Source organism: Oncorhynchus mykiss, chromosome 18 (genome assembly GCF_057628025.1).
Source record: "Oncorhynchus mykiss isolate SJ-2025 chromosome 18, ASM5762802v1, whole genome shotgun sequence".
Lineage (NCBI taxonomy): Eukaryota > Metazoa > Chordata > Actinopteri > Salmoniformes > Salmonidae > Oncorhynchus > Oncorhynchus mykiss.
The window spans coordinates 12,052,692-12,069,131 of NC_143039.1; the positions used below are offsets into that span (position 1 = coordinate 12,052,692).

Genomic DNA, 16,440 nt, shown 5'->3' on the forward strand with positions numbered 1-16,440 from the left:
CTCCTCTCAGTATCCCTCTGTACTGGTACAGATCTACTACTCACAGGGCACCTCTCAGTATCCCTCTGTACTGGTACAGATCTACTACTCACAGGGCTCCTCTCAGAATCCCTCTGTACTGGTACAGATCTACTACTCACAGGGCTCCTCTCAGTATCCCTCTGTACTGGTACAGATCTACTACTCACAGGGCTCCTCTCAGAATCCCTCTGTACTGGTACAGATCTACTACTCACAGGGCTCCTCTCAGTATCCCTCTGTACTGGTACAGATCTACTACTCACAGGGCTCCTCTCAGTATCCCTCTGTACTGGTACAGATCTACTACTCACAGGGCTCCTCTCAGAATCCCTCACCCTTGATACATCCTCTACTTTCTTCACTGCCTCGGCATATGACACCTAATGCACTACTCTGTCTCTGGACTAATGCACTACTCTGTCTCTGGACTAATGCACTACTCTGTCTCTGGACTAATGCACTACTCTGTCTCTGGACTAATGCACTACTCTGTCTCTGGACTAATGCACTACTCTGTCTCTGGACTAATGCACTACTCTGTCTCTGGACTAATGCACTACTCTGTCTCTGGACTAATGCACTACTCTGTCTCTGGACTAATGCACTACTCTGTCTCTGGACTAATGCACTACTCTGTCTCTGGACTAATGCACTACTCTGTCTCTGGACTAATGCACTACTCTGTCTCTGGACTAATGCACTACTCTGTCTCTGGACTAATGCACTACTCTGTCTCTGGACTAATGCACTACTCTGTCTCTGGACTAATGCACTACTCTGTCTCTGGACTAATGCACTACTCTGTCTCTGGACTAATGCACTACTCTGTCTCTGGACTAATGCACTAACTTCATCTCTGGTATAATGAGATTCACACAAACTGTAATGTCCAATTCACATCACATCCCACACTCTGACCACCTCGACCTACTTCTCTTGTACCGGACACTTCTGATCCCCCGCAACATGATCATCCCCTACAGTTGGCACACCACTTTATACACCTGAAACTACACAATCCTCCGTCCCATGCCCTCCTGTCCACTTCCCATCATGGACTGTCAATGGAGACGAAACATTTATTTTATTTTTTTTGTAAGGCGCCAAACTGCCGACGTGTTCAGGTCATGTGACTCTCGCACATAATGTAGACGTAGTGTTTAAGTCGTCACATGTTAGTTTAGATAAACATTCCTGTCCTCTTCACACCCTTATCTATGGCTGTGTTACAAACACGTAAAACACAGCCTCCATTTACCCTCGCCTTATGCCCTTGGGGGAATCCCCACGGCCATCTTTGGGGGAATCCCCACGGCCATCTTTGGGGGAATCCCCACGGCCATCTTTGGGGGAATCCCCACGGCCATCTTTGGGGGAATCCCCACGGCCATCTTTGCCGTCAGTCGAAACCCATTAGCCAATCAAGAGAAGTTGTCAATGTAAGCCCCCTCAGCCCTCGTTTCTGAACGAGTGTGTTCACACCGGGGCCTGTTCACACCAGGGCCTGTTCACTCCGGGGGGCCTGAAACGACCCATTATTCAATTCACGATGATTGTACATCCGCTAAGAAAAGTCTCCTAAAACTTAAAACCAACATCAATTTGGAGAAAACTAACGGAAATACAGTGCATTCGGAAAGTATTCAGACCCCTTGACTTTTCCACGTTCTGATTAAATTAAATAGATGAGCGAAAAAAATAAATCTACACACAATACCCCATAATGACAAAGCAGCAAAAACAGGTTTTTAGATTTTTCTTTTCAAATGTATAAAAAAAAACACATATCACATTTCCAGAATTCAGACCTTTTACTCAGTACTTGTATGAAGCACCTCTGGCAGCGATTACAGCCTGGAGTCTTCTTGGGTATGACGCTACAAGCTTGGCACACCTGAATTTGGGGAGTTTCTCACATTCTTCTTTGCAGATCCTCTCAAGCTCTGTCAGGCTGGATGAGGAGCATCGCTGCACAGTTATTTTCAGGTATCCCCAGAGATGTTCGACCGGGTTCAAGTTCGGGCTCTGGCTAGATAATAGTCACTTTAATAACTCTACCTACATGTACATATTACCTTAATTACCTCGACTAACCGGTGCCCCCGCACATTGACTTTGTACCAGTACCCTCTTTATATAGCCTCACAATTGTTATTTTACTGCTGCTCTTTAATTATTTCTTACTTTTATTTCTTTAGGTATTTTTCTTAACTGCATTGTTGGTTAAGAGCTTGTAAGTAAGCATTTGATTTGACTTGATCAAGGACATTCAGAGACTTGTACCGAAGCCACTCCTACGATATCTTTGCTGTGTGCTTAGGGTCGTTGTCCTGTTGGAAGTATAACCTTCACCCTAGTCTGAGGTCCTGAGTGCTCTGGAGCAGGTTTTCATCAAGGATCTCTCTGTACTTTGCTCTGTTCATCTTTCCCTCGGTCCTGACTAGTCTCCTTGTCCCTGCTGCTAAAAGACATCCCCAAAGCATGATGCTGCTACCACCATGCTTCACTGTAGGGATGGTGCCAGGTTCCCTCCAGACATGATGCTGCCACCTCCATGCTTCACCGTAGGGATGGTGCCAGGTTTCCTCCAGACATGATGCTGCCACCTCCATGCTTCACCGTAGGGATGGTGTCAGGTTTCCTCCAGACATGGAGGAATGCTTGGCATTCAGGCCAAAGAGTTCAATCTCGGTTTCATCAGACCAGAGAATCTTGTTGTCTCATGGTCTGAGAGTCCTTTAGCTGCCTTTTGGCAAACTCAAAGCGGGCTGTCATATGCCTTTTACTGATAGGTGGCTTCCGTCTGGCCACTCTACCATAAAGGCCTGATTGGTGGAGTGCTGCAGAGATGGTTGTCCTTCTGGAAGGTTCTCTCATCTCCACAGAGGAACTCTGGCGCTCTGTCAGTGACCATCAGGTTCTTGGCCACCTCCCTGACCAAGGCCCTTCTCCCCCGATTGCTCAGTTTGGCTGGAAGGCCAGCTCTAGGAAGAGTCTTGGTGGTTCCAAACTTCTTCCATTGAAGAATAATGGAGTCCACTGTGTTCTTGGGGACCTTCAATGCTGCAGAAATGTTTTGGTACCCATCCCCAGATCTGTGCCTTGAATCAATCCTGTCTCGGAGCTCTACAGTAAAATTCCTTCGACCTCATGGCTTGGTTTTTGCTCTAACATGCACTGTCAACTGTTGAACCTTTATATAGACTGGTGTGAGCCTTTTCAAATCATGTCCAATCCATTTAATTTACCATAAGTGGACTCCAATTAAGTTGTAGAAACAACTCAAGGATGATCAATGGAAACAGGATGCACCTGAGCTCAATTTCGAATCTCATAGCAAATGGTCTGAATACTTATGTAAATAAGGTATTTCTGTTTTTTATATTTATTTTTTTATATTTACATATTTACATACATTTGCAAACATTTTCTAAAAACCTGTTTTCGCTTTGACATTATGGGCTATTCTGTGTAGATTGATAAGGATTTGTTTGTTGTATTTAATCTATTTAAAAATAAGGCTGTAACGTGTGGAAAAAGTAAAGGGGTCTGAATACTTTCCGAATGCACTTTAAGTTGGGACTTGCGCTACTAACGCACACGACGGCACAAACACGTTTCGTGAAAGTAATGATGTTTTTGTTTGGTTCTTACGGACAAGAGAACGTTTTTATTTGTCAAACGGCAGTCGAGCATCGATCACAATGTCACCAGAATAAGACCCTCGATATTTATTGGAAAGGAGTACCAAGATAACCTTGCACTTTCACCAAGCTGTGAAGTTAATCTGTAATAAACTGCGTGGTTTTCGGAGCGGTAGTGGGAGGACCACACACCGTATCATCGCGTGACTCCCAAGTTTGCTTCCATATGATGGTTATTATAGCAATACTTGTACATGAATCCTTTTACATCGCCATTTCTCACATAATACATTTAATCGACTACCTAACTATACGTCTAGAAAGTATAGTACCGGTCAACTTGGAATCATTATGTTGTCATAATCTATTAATCATTATGTTGTCATTATGTGGTATGATCAATGAATCATTATGTCTAACATAGGTTGTAATATACTTCCTTGGTGATTTGACCCACGCACCGCTCGCTACTGCTACTCATGTGATGCTGGGATACATAATATACCCAGTAAGAGTTGTGTATAAGCCGGTTCCGTGATGACATAGAGAAAAGCATGGTCATTTATGGCCAAGTGTGTGTAATTGAAGAATCTGATGATGTGCTGTGTAGCAATTGAGGTAGAATTCAAGTTGACGAATTCCCAGAGTGCCCTGCTAGGGTGAAGGAGTTTGAAGATCTGTGCTGTACAGCAGGTCTCCTACAGGACGGGAAGTAGTTGAAGGAGCGACGGGAGCTGTGGAAGCTATGGCAGTGGATGCCCCGCAGCCTGTAGAGATTCAGAATGTCGTTCACCAGTTGAGGGATACTGATACACTGATTTGTGACGAAGGTGGATTTTGTGGCATTTATTACGCAGGTGATTAATTGTCCTGCCCAAACGAACAAGACGTTTAAGAAACTGGATATAATTGTATGTGCGGCTGAAAGGTTTTTGTAAATAACTGCCGAAGCATTGCCGGGAATGAAGAAATTCCCCACTCTCGGGCCCCTGAGACTGTGTAGGGGTGTGATTTGGACTGTGACAGAAGGAGTGAGAGGGTTTTTTGATTGATCCATTTTCGTATTTTGTCTGATGTCGTTTTACCCGCTTTTCTGGAATGGACATGACTTTTCCCCCCGCAGTTCACTAACTGTACAGTAGGTGGACACATACACATTACATTTGTGTGAACGAAACAGGAACTTCCGGGCAAGCGCACGCCATTCTTCAGAATAAAGAAAGCGCCAGAACTCTTGATGTTAATATGATAACTTTTGTCTCCGTTTTAAATGTATGGCTACAGGTACGTAATAGCGTGTTCAAACGTTGGAAAGAACATGTCATCAAATTCTAGCTAACAAATCGGTATCATCACGTTTGGTAAAGGTTTTAATTGTATGTGTTGTTTTTCTGTCAAACCGAGTGAGTGAAGAACGTGATTAAACTATTTTACAAGTCACATAAGTTAGCTAGATACTTTGGGTTTGTCTGAGTGAATGTACGATATCTCGTCAAGATAACTAAATAAACCACATTTCTTTGAGATTTCTGAGTTCGTTTGACGTGTTATTGGTTTTGTATCGGCGTCAACGGACTTCAGTGCAAGCAGTGCGGGTGCATGAGAGAGGGAGACAATTTCACTGTTGCACTACTGTGTGTGTGTGTGTGGGAGGGAGTGTCAGTGTAGAATATGCGAGTGTCCATATAGCCAGTGCAAACATAAGTAATTAACGGGGTCAATACAAGTTGTCTGGGTGGCCATTTGATTAACTGTTCAGCAGTCTGATGTCTTGGGAGTTGAAGCTGTTCAGGAGCCTTTTGGTCCCAGACTTGACTTGGCGCTCGCTGAATGTATCAGTTGTCTACATGTGTACTAATATTCAGACACATTCAGTTGTATTTATCTTTAGCTATAAATGTTACTATGGTGTGAACGGGAAATAATAATTTGTTTCTGAGTGAAATAATACAGTGAAGACCAGGTTATTCAGGAAAATAGTACATAGTGCTGCCTAAAACGTACTGCAACCTTGTACTAAATGGTTTTTGAGTCATTTATTTTAATTCAGGAAATCTATAGGTTAAGTGTACTAACGTTGTGTAATTTAAAGTGTGCACTTTGTCTAATGGGAAATTATTTAATGTTCTGTCAATGCTTAGCTACCTGATCTATTGAAATGACATAATTAATAGAGAATAAAGAAAGCGCCAGAACTGTGAAGACAATAACTTTTGTATGTTTCTCTTTATTACTACAGGCTGACTCCGATCAAGTCTGAGGCCGGTAACATCAACAGTGAGGACAAACCCAACCTGCCTCTCTCCTTCCACACTGAGTCCAAACCTACAGTCACTGGGTCCTGATTGTGACAGTGGAGCCCAGTTTGCTCTGCAGGATCCAGAGATGGCATCAGTGAAGCTGGAAGACTGCAGTCAAACACTGGAGCTGAATGTCAACATTAAAGATGAAGAAGAGGAGGAGAAGATTAGGACAACTGTTAGTCATGGTAAGAGCTGGTTCTATCTTTCTAAATCAGAGGTCAACCGATTATGATTTTTCAACGCTGATACCGATTATTGGACAACCAAAAAAGCCGATACCGATTAATCGGCCAATTTTATTTATTTATTTGTAATAATGAGATAATGCAGAGCAAGGGGAACAACTACTCCAAGTCTCAGGGCGAGCTGCTGGCAAAACGCACGACAGTGCTGTTTTAATGAATGCGTACGAGCCTGCTGCTGCCTACCATCGCTCAGTCAGACTGCTCTATCAAACATCAAATCATAGACTTAATTATAACATAATTACACACAGAAATATGAGCCTTTGGTCATTAATATGGTCGAATCTGGAAAATATAATTTCGAAAACAAAACGTTTATTATTTTCAGTGAAATACGGAACCGTTCCGTATTTTATCTAACAGGTGGCATCCATCAGTCTAAATATTGCTGCTACATTGTACAACCTTCAATGTTATGTCATAATTATGTATATTCTGGCAAAATAATTACGGTCTTTGGTAGGAATAAATAATCTTCACACAGTTCGCAACGAGCCGGGCGGCCCAAACTGCTGCATATGCCCTGACTGCACGGAACGCAAGAGAAGTGACACAATTTCCATAGTTATAATAAATTCATGTTAGCAGGCAATATTAACTAAATATGCAGGTTTAAAAATATATACTTGTGTATTGATTTTAAAGAAATGCATTGATATTCATGGGTAGGTTTGGTGCAACGACAGTGCTAAATCATCACCCGTTTGGCGAAGTAGGCTGTGATTCGATGAGAAATTAATGGGCACCGCATCGATTATATGCAACGCAGGACACACTAGATAAACTAGTAATATCATCAACCATGTGTACTTAACTAGTGATTATGTGAAGATTTGATTGTTTTTTATAAGTTTAATGCTAGCTAGCATCTTACCTTGGCTTCTTGCTGCCCTCGCGTAACAGGTAGTCAGCCTGCAGGCTCCTCGTGGAGTGCAATATAAGGCAGGTGGTTAGTGCGTTGGACTAGAAACCGGAAGGTTGCAAAAACAAATCCCGGTGTTGACAAGGTAAACATCTGTTGTTCTGCCCCTGAACAGGTAGTTAACCCACTGTTCCTAGACCATCATTGAAAATAAGAACGTGTTCTTAACTGACTTGCCTGGTTGACATCGGCTCTGGATTTTTAACAGTATAACTTTAGTCCGTCCCCTCGCCCCGACCCGGGCGCGAGCCAGGGACCCTTCTGCACACGTCAACAGTTACCCTCGAAGCATCGTTACCCATCGCTCCACAAAAGCCGTGTCGTGGAGGATCGTTACAAAATATAACACTTACAAGAACTTGTGAATTCAATATAGGCTTTTAATACAAACATATCAGGCTAGATGGTCTGCGGAACACACCCTTTTCCAGAGCACTGGCTCTGTCTTTATACACACACAGTATATGAGTCCATTCCATATGTTAATGGAGTTACTTCCCTCAGCTCATCGGCCACCATTATCTTTCAGTCCAGGCTTCCTCCATGTTCATGCCTAATAACGCCACCTCCTCTTCGTGCTCGCCTGTATCCGCTCTTGATTAGATTACAATGGTGGCAGGACCTTCTCGTGTCCTAAAATTAATATGTCTATCTTACCCTAAGCACTTATGGCCTTTAACCTAAGCACTTATGTTTGTTCCTCTCTATCTAATCTTTATAATGATGTCCTGCTCCTTCCATAATAGATAATGTATTTAAGGGTCACCTCCTCCTCTTTGCCCTAAGCCCTTATGCACAGTAAAGCACGTATGGCTTCGGCCATTACACTTATGTCTGTTTAATCTTTGGTTTCCTGTCCGCTTTCTGTTTGTGGTCTAATGTACACCTATCTTTGCTCAATAGTGTCATATCTGTCTCTATATGTAACAATAACTACAACAGCCACAGCCCTTGCAGAGCGAGGGGAACCACTACTTCAAGGTCTCAGAGCAAGGGGAACCACTACTTCAAGGTCTCAGAGCAAGGGGAACCACTACTTCAAGGTCTCAGAGCAAGGGGAACCACTACTTCAAGGTCTCAGAGCAAGGGGAACCACTACTTCAAGGTCTCAGGGCAAGGGGAACCACTACTTCAAGGTCTCAGAGCAAGGGGAACCACTACTTCAAGGTCTCAGGGTAAGGGGAACCACTACTTCAAGGTCTCAGAGCAAGGGGAACCACTACTTCAAGGTCTCAGTGCAAGGGGAACCACTACTTCAAGGTCTCAGGGTAAGGGGAACCACTACTTCAAGGTCTCAGAGCGAGGGGAACCACTACTTCAAGGTCTCAGAGCAAGGGGAACCACTACTTCAAGGTCTCAGAGCAAGGGGAACCACTACTTCAAGGTCTCAGGGTAAGGGGAACCACTACTTCAAGGTCTCAGAGCGAGGGGAACCACTACCTCAAGGTCTCAGGGTAAGGGGAACCACTACTTCAAGGTCTCAGTGCAAGGGGAACCACTACTTCAAGGTCTCAGGGTAAGGGGAACCACTACTTCAAGGTCTCAGGGTAAGGGGAACCACTACTTCAAGGTCTCAGGGTAAGGGGAACCACTACTTCAAGGTCTCAGAGCAAGGGGAACCACTACTTCAAGGTCTCAGGGTAAGGGGAACCACTACTTCAAGGTCTCAGGGTAAGGGGAACCACTACTTCAAGGTCTCAGAGCAAGGGGAACCACTACTTCAAGGTCTCAGGGTAAGGGGAACCACTACTTCAAGGTCTCAGAGCAAGGGGAACCACTACTTCAAGGTCTCAGTGCAAGGGGAACCACTACTTCAAGGTCTCAGGGTAAGGGGAACCACTACTTCAAGGTCTCAGAGCGAGGGGAACCACTACTTCAAGGTCTCAGAGCAAGGGGAACCACTACTTCAAGGTCTCAGAGCAAGGGGAACCACTACTTCAAGGTCTCAGGGTAAGGGGAACCACTACTTCAAGGTCTCAGAGCGAGGGGAACCACTACCTCAAGGTCTCAGGGTAAGGGGAACCACTACTTCAAGGTCTCAGAGCAAGGGGAACCACTACTTCAAGGTCTCAGGGCGAGGGGAACCACTACTTCAAGGTCTCAGAGCAAGGGGAACCACTACTTCAAGGTCTCAGGGTAAGGGGAACCACTACTTCAAGGTCTCAGAGCAAGGGGAACCACTACTTCAAGGTCTCAGAGCGAGGGGAACCACTACTTCAAGGTCTCAGAGCAAGGGGAACCACTACTTCAAGGTCTCAGGGCGAGGGGAACCACTACTTCAAGGTCTCAGAGCGAGGGGAACCACTACTTCAAGGTCTCAGGGCGAGGGGAACCACTACTTCAAGGTCTCAGAGCAAGGGGAACCACTACTTCAAGGTCTCAGAGCAAGGGGAACCACTACTTCAAGGTCTCAGGGCGAGGGGAACCACTACTTCAAGGTCTCAGAGCAAGGGGAACCACTACTTCAAGGTCTCAGGGTAAGGGGAACCACTACTTCAAGGTCTCAGTGACGTCACCGATTGAAACGCTATTCGTGCGCACCACCTCTAAAGCGCTAGCCGTTTCACATCGGCTACCCCCCTTTTGAACTCCTCCTTTTCCGCAGCAACCAGATGACATCTGGACGGCTCTGACTTAGAATACGTGGACAACTACAAATACCTAGGTGTCTGGTTAGACTGTAAACTCTCCTTCCAGACCCACATCAAACATCTCCAATCCAAAGTTAAATCTAGAATTGGCTTCCTGTTTCGCAACAAAGCATCCTTCACTCATGCTGCCAAACATACCCTCGTAAAACTGACTATCCTACTGATCCTTGACTTCGGCGATGTCATTTACAAAATAGCCTCCAACACTCTACTCAACAAATTGGATGCAGTCTATCACAGTGCAATCTGTTTTGTCACCAAAGCCCCATATACTACCCACCATTGCGACCTGTACGCTTTCGTTGGCTGGCCCTCGCTTCATACTCGTCGCCAAACCCACTGGCTCCATGTCATCTACAAGACCCTGCTAGGTATCTCAGCTCGCCGGTCACCATAGCAGCACCCACCTGTAGCACACGCTCCAGCAGGTATATCTCTCTGGTCACCCACAAAACCAATTCTTTCTTTGGCCGCCTCTCCTTCCAGTTCTCTGCTGCCAATGACTGGAACAAACTACAAAAATCTCTGAAACTGGAAACACTTATCTCCCTCACTAGCTTTAAGCACCAACTGTCAGAGCAGCTCACATATTACTGCACCTGTACATAGCCCACCTATAATTTAGCCCAAACAACTACCTCTTTCCCTACTGTATTAATTTTATTTATTTATTTAATTTATTTTGCTCCTTTGCACCCCATTATTTTTATTTCTACTTTGCACATTCTTCCACTGCAAATCTACCATTCCAGTGTTTTACTTGCTATATTGTATTTACCTTGCCACCATGGCCTTTTTTTGCCTTTACCTCCCTTTTCTCACCTCATTTGCTCACATCGTATATAGACTTGTTTATACTGTATTATTGACTGTATGTTTGTTTTACTCCATGTGTAACTCTGTGTCATTGTATGTGTCGAACTGCTTTGCTTTATCTTGGCCAGGTCGCAATTGTAAATTAGAACTTGTTCTCAACTTACCTACCTGGTTAAATAAAGGTTAAAAAAAAATGTGTTGTCTGAATGTTATGAAAACTTGAAATCGGCCCTAAATAATCGGCCCTAATTAATCGGCCATTCTGATTAATCGGTCAACCTCTAAATTAGACCTCTATAAGTTATGACCAGTCTATTGCTAGGTTGAATTCTGTCATTCCGACATCACACATCCCTGAACAGCGAAGCAACATTTTTAAAAACTTGTAACTCCTGCCTTTGCCCACACATTGTCTCAAGAACGTTGAACATGTTTAATACCCTCCATCACCAAGTTAGGCATACCTCATTTCAAAATAGGCCAAGGCATCATGACTGTCAATATTGAATGATAATTCTTCACGTTTTACCAGTGAAATGACCAAGCTGCGTCTGCATGCCAATCGTTTGATCTCAATCAATTTCATGGGAATATGCATTTAAATCTTCTTGAATTACTGTTTAGTTAGAAAATTAGAGCAGATGGTGTTAAATTATATCGACTTCCTGTATTTTGTTTTAATCAAAGCACATTCTGCCTAATGGCGCGATGTTGAGTTTGGGACGATTCAGCAAACCATCCTAAAATCTCCTAAGAAAATCGGTGTTGTTTTTGTTGTAACAGTAATGTTATGCTATAATATTTGGTTATTGGACTGCTCATTAATCATTAGGTGATCGTCCAAGACATTGATCTAACTACTAAACAAACACCATTGTGGCGGCTCATCACTCTTGCAGCACTACACCCCTGCAGTCTGCTGCACTGAACTAGTGATTGATGCTCACCTATCAATTCGTACTCTTTTGTCTCGTTCAACATTTGGTGACACAGAAACTAGAGAACATGTTTGGCTGTTTTTTTATATATATAACAATGACATCAGTCAATTGAAATTAATTAGGCCCTAACCTGTAGATTTCAGATGACTGGGCAGGGGTGCAGCCATGGGTGGGCCTTGGAAGGCATAGGCCCACCCACTTGGCAGCCAGACCCACCTCAGGTCCTGGGCTGACGTTGTTACACGTGGTCTTCAATTGTGAGGCCGGTTGGATGTACTGCCAAATACTCTAATAGGACATTGGAGGCAGCTTATGGTAGAGAAATTAACATTCAATTCTCTGGAAAAAAAACTGTACCTTTTAAAGTGTCCTTTTATTGTTCCCAGCACAAGGTGCAACTGTGTAATGATTATGCCGTTTAATCAGCTTCTTGATATGCCACACCTGTCAGGTGGATGGATTATCTTGGCAAAGGAGAAATGCTCACTAACAGGGATGTAAACATATTTGTGCACACAATTTTAGAGAAATAAGGTTTTTATGCGTGTTAGAAAATTTCAAAGATTTTATTTCAGCTCATGAAACATGGGACCAACACTTTACATGTTATATTTATATATGTTTTTCAGTTAGCCATTACTGTTCTCTCCATGGTCGGCTGGAATTTACCCTGAAAAGGATTTGAGAAATATGATTGGTTGAGGATAGGCCTACGTCTCGTTATGCGCTGCACAGAATGACTATTGTAGCTGGAAACAGATAGATATGGAATATCTACATAGGTGTACAGAGGCCCATTATCAGCAACCATCACTCCTGTGATCCAATGGCATGTTGTGTTAGCTAATCCAAGTTTATGATTTTAAAAGGCTAATTGATCATTACAAAACCCTTTTGCAATTATGTTAGCAAAGCTGAAAACTGTGGTGCTGATTAAAGAAGCAATAAAACGGTCCTTTTTAAGACTAGTTGAGTATCTGGGTCATTTCTCTGTTCGATTACAGGCTCAACATGGCCAGAAACAAAGACCTTTCTTCTGAAACTCGTATTCTTGTTCTGAGAAATGAAGGCTCTTCCAGGTGAGAAATTGCCAAGAAACTGAAGATCTTGTACAACGCTGTGTACTACTCCCTTCACAGAACAGCACAAACTGGCTCTAACCAGAATAGAAAGAGGAGTGGGAGGCCCCGATGCACAACTGGGCAAGAGGACAAGTATTTTAGAGTGTCTAGTTTGAGAAACAGACGTCTCACAAGTCCTCAACTGGCAGCTTCATTAAATAGTACACGCAAAACACCAGTCTCAACGTCAACAGTGAAGAGACGACTCCGGGATGCTGGCCTTCGAGACACTATTCTGGTTAGAGCCAGTTTGCGCTGTTCTGTGAAGGGAGTAGAACACAGCGTTGTACGAGATCTTCAGCCGTTTCCAGCTACAATAGTAATTTACAACATTAACAATGTCAACACTGTATTTTTGATCAATTTGACATTTATGTGAATGGACAAAAATTGTGCTTTTCTTTCAAAATCATGGACATTTGTAAGTGACCCCAAACTTTATAATTGATTCATTTATTTCACCACTAATGGTAGTGTATTTATATTTTTTAACCGTTATTTAACTTTCTTAGCATACCTGTTATTGTCCCGGAATTTTGGATGACTGACGTGCCCAAAGTAAACTGCCTGTAAACTGCCCAGGAGCTAGGATATCAATATACTTGATAGCATTGGATAGAAAACACTGTCTGTGAGTATAACAGAACTGATATGTCAGGCAAAAACCTGAGGACATTTTTTATTTGAGGTCACCGTTTTTTTCAATGCTTGCCTATGGGATATGCAAATCGATAGGACCTAGATTGCAGTTCCTATGGCTTCCACTAGATGTCAACAGTCTTTAGAAAGAGTTTCAGGCTTGTTTTTTGAAAAATGAACAAGTATTTGTAGTTTTTCCAAGGTGTCCCCCATTAGAAAAGTAGTCATGTTGTGCGCATCAACGAGAGTGCGCTCTTCATTATTTGTCTTCGCTATTAAACACACTATTCTCCATCTTAAATATTATTGTTTATTTACATATTAGAATACCTGAGGATTAATTGGAAACTTCGTTTGACTTTTTTGGACGATCTTTACCGGTAACCTTTAGGATTAGTTTGTGTGCATGTTGAACGAGTGAATTACTGAATCAAGCGCGCCATCTAAACTGACATTTTTGGGATATAATGAAAGACTTTATCGAACAAAACAACCATTCATTGTGTAGCTGGGACCCTTGGGATTGCAATCAGAGGAAGATCTTCAAAGGTAAGTGATTTTTTTTAAATGCTGTCTGTGATTTTGTGACGCCTGTGATGCCTGTGCTGGTTGAAAAAGTATTTTGACGTGGGGAGCTGTCCTCAGATAATCGCATAGTATGCTTTCTCCATAAAGCCTTTTTGAAATCTGACAACGCAGTTGGATTAACAAGAAGCATTTAAATGATGTAAGATACTTGTATTTTCATGAATGTTTAACATTACGATTTTTGTATTTTGAATTTCACGCTCTGCAATTTCACCAGATGTTGTCGTAGGTGTCCTGCTAGCGTTTGGACATGCACCCAAACAGGTTAACTAGGCAAGTCAGTTAGGAACAAATTCTTATTTTCAATGATGGCCTAAGAACAGTGGGTTAACTGCCTTATTCAGGGGAAGAACGACAGATTTTTACCTCGTCAGCTCAGGGATTCGATCTTGCAACCTTTCGGTTGCTCTAACCACTAGGCTACAAGTCACCCGGTATGGCCAGAAGAGGACTGGTCACCGCTCTGAGCCTGGTTCCTCTCTCGGTTTCTTCCTTGGTTCCTACTTTCTAGGGAGTTGTTTGTGGCCACAGTGCTTCTACATCTGCATTGCTTGCTCTTTGGGGATTTTAGGCTGGGTTTCTGTTAAGCACTTTGTGACAACTACTGATGTAAAAAGGGCTTCATAAAATACATTTGATTGACATGTATATCACACCAACTGACTGGTTCTGCTGATGTTGTTCACACAGGAGACCATGTTGAGACATTCTCTACATCCAGGGAGCAACAGCAGGAAGATCAGAGAGCTAAGAGGTCTCATCTCTGCCCACATTGTGAAGAGATTTTCCCATTTCTATCAAAGCTAAAAATACACCTAAAAACACACACAGGAGAGAAGCCTTACTCCTGCTCTGACTGTGGAAAATGCTTCAAAACATCAAGGGTGCTAAAACGTCATCAGAGAACACACACAGGAGAGAAGCCATACTCCTGCTCTGACTGTGGAAAAAGTTTTAAATCATCAAATGAGCTAAAAGCTCATCAGAGAACACACACAGGAGAGAAGCCTTACGTCTGCTCTAACTGTGGAACTAGTTTCTCTCAACTTTCCCACTTAAAATCACATGAACGTATACATACAGGAGAGAAGCCTTACGTCTGCTCTGACTGTGGGGTGAGTTTCTCTCGTCTGGGCACCTTAAAAACACACCAACGTATACACACAGGAGAGAAGCCTTACTCCTGCACTGACTGTGGAAAATACTTCACAACGTCAACTGATCTAAAAGTTCATCAGAGAACACACACAGGAGAGAAGCCTTATTCTTGCTCTGACTGTGGAAAATGTTTTAAAACATCAAAAGAGGTCAAAGTTCATCAGAGAACACACACAGGAGAGAAGCCTTACTCCTGCTCTGACTGTGGAAAATGCTTCACAACATCAACTGATCTAAAATTTCATCAGAAAACACACACAGGAGAGAAGCCTTACTCCTGCTCTGACTGTGGAAAAGGTTTTAAAACATCAAATAAGCTTAAAGTTCACCAGAGAACACACACAGGAGAGAAGCCTTATGTCTGCTCTGACTGTGGAACTAGTTTCTCGCAACTTTCCAACTTAAAATCACATGAACGTATACATACAGGGGAGAAGCCATACTCCTGCTCTGACTGTGGAAAATGCTTCAAAACATCAACTGTGCTAACAGTTCATCAGAGAACAGACACAGGAGGGAAGCCTTATTCCTGCTCTGACTGTGGAAAAAGTTTTAAAACATCAAATAAGCTCAAAGTTCATCAGAGAACACACACAGGAGAGAAGCCTTACGTCTGCTCTGACTGTGGAACTAGTTTCTCGCAACTTTCCAACTTAAAATCACATGAACGTAAACATACAGGGGAGAAGCCATACTCCTGCTCTGACTGTGGAAAATGCTTCAAAACATCAACTTTGCTAACAGTTCATCAGATTACACACACAGGAGAGAAGCCTTATTACTGCTCTGACTGTGTAAATGCTTCACAACATCAACTAAGCTAAAAGTTCATCGGGGAACACGTACAGGAGAGAAGCCTTACTCCTGTTCTGACTGTGGGGTGAGATTCTCTCGACTGGATACCTTAAACACACACCAACATATACATAAAGGAGAGAAGCCATACTCCTGCTCTGTTTGTGTAAAATGCTTCAAAACAGCAACAAAGCTAATAGTTCATCAGAGAACACACGCATGAGAGAAGCCTGCTTACGTCTGCTCTGACTTTTGGGTGAGTTTCTCTCACCATAGCAACTTAACACACCAATGTAGTCACACAGGAGAGAAGTCTTACTCCTGCTCTGTGGAAGGGTGGGCGTTTAACTCAAACTTCTAGCCAAAGGCTGCTGTGTTTAGAATCTCATCAAGGAGGACTGTAGCATTTTAGCTAATCAGCAACTTTGTAACTACTTACTACTTTATAGCTATTACTTAGCATGTTAGCTTAGCATGCAACTTTGCAACTACTTACTACTTTTTAGCTATTACTTAGTATGTTAGCATATCATACATATTACAAGTTCGTAACATATTGTATGAATAGCAATGCGTAAAATAACGTAAGAATTGTA

General features: G+C 42.9%; 1 pseudogene across 1 annotated transcript; it reads left to right on the forward strand.

Moving 5' to 3' along the window:
- Positions 1-4,843: 4,843 nt before the first annotated feature.
- Positions 4,844-15,547, forward strand: LOC149975377 (uncharacterized; annotated as a pseudogene). Its single transcript, XR_016488248.1, has 3 exons — positions 4,844-4,949; positions 5,921-6,153; positions 14,582-15,547. The product of XR_016488248.1 is annotated as an uncharacterized LOC149975377 (transcript).
- The last annotated feature ends 893 nt before the right edge of the window (positions 15,548-16,440 follow it).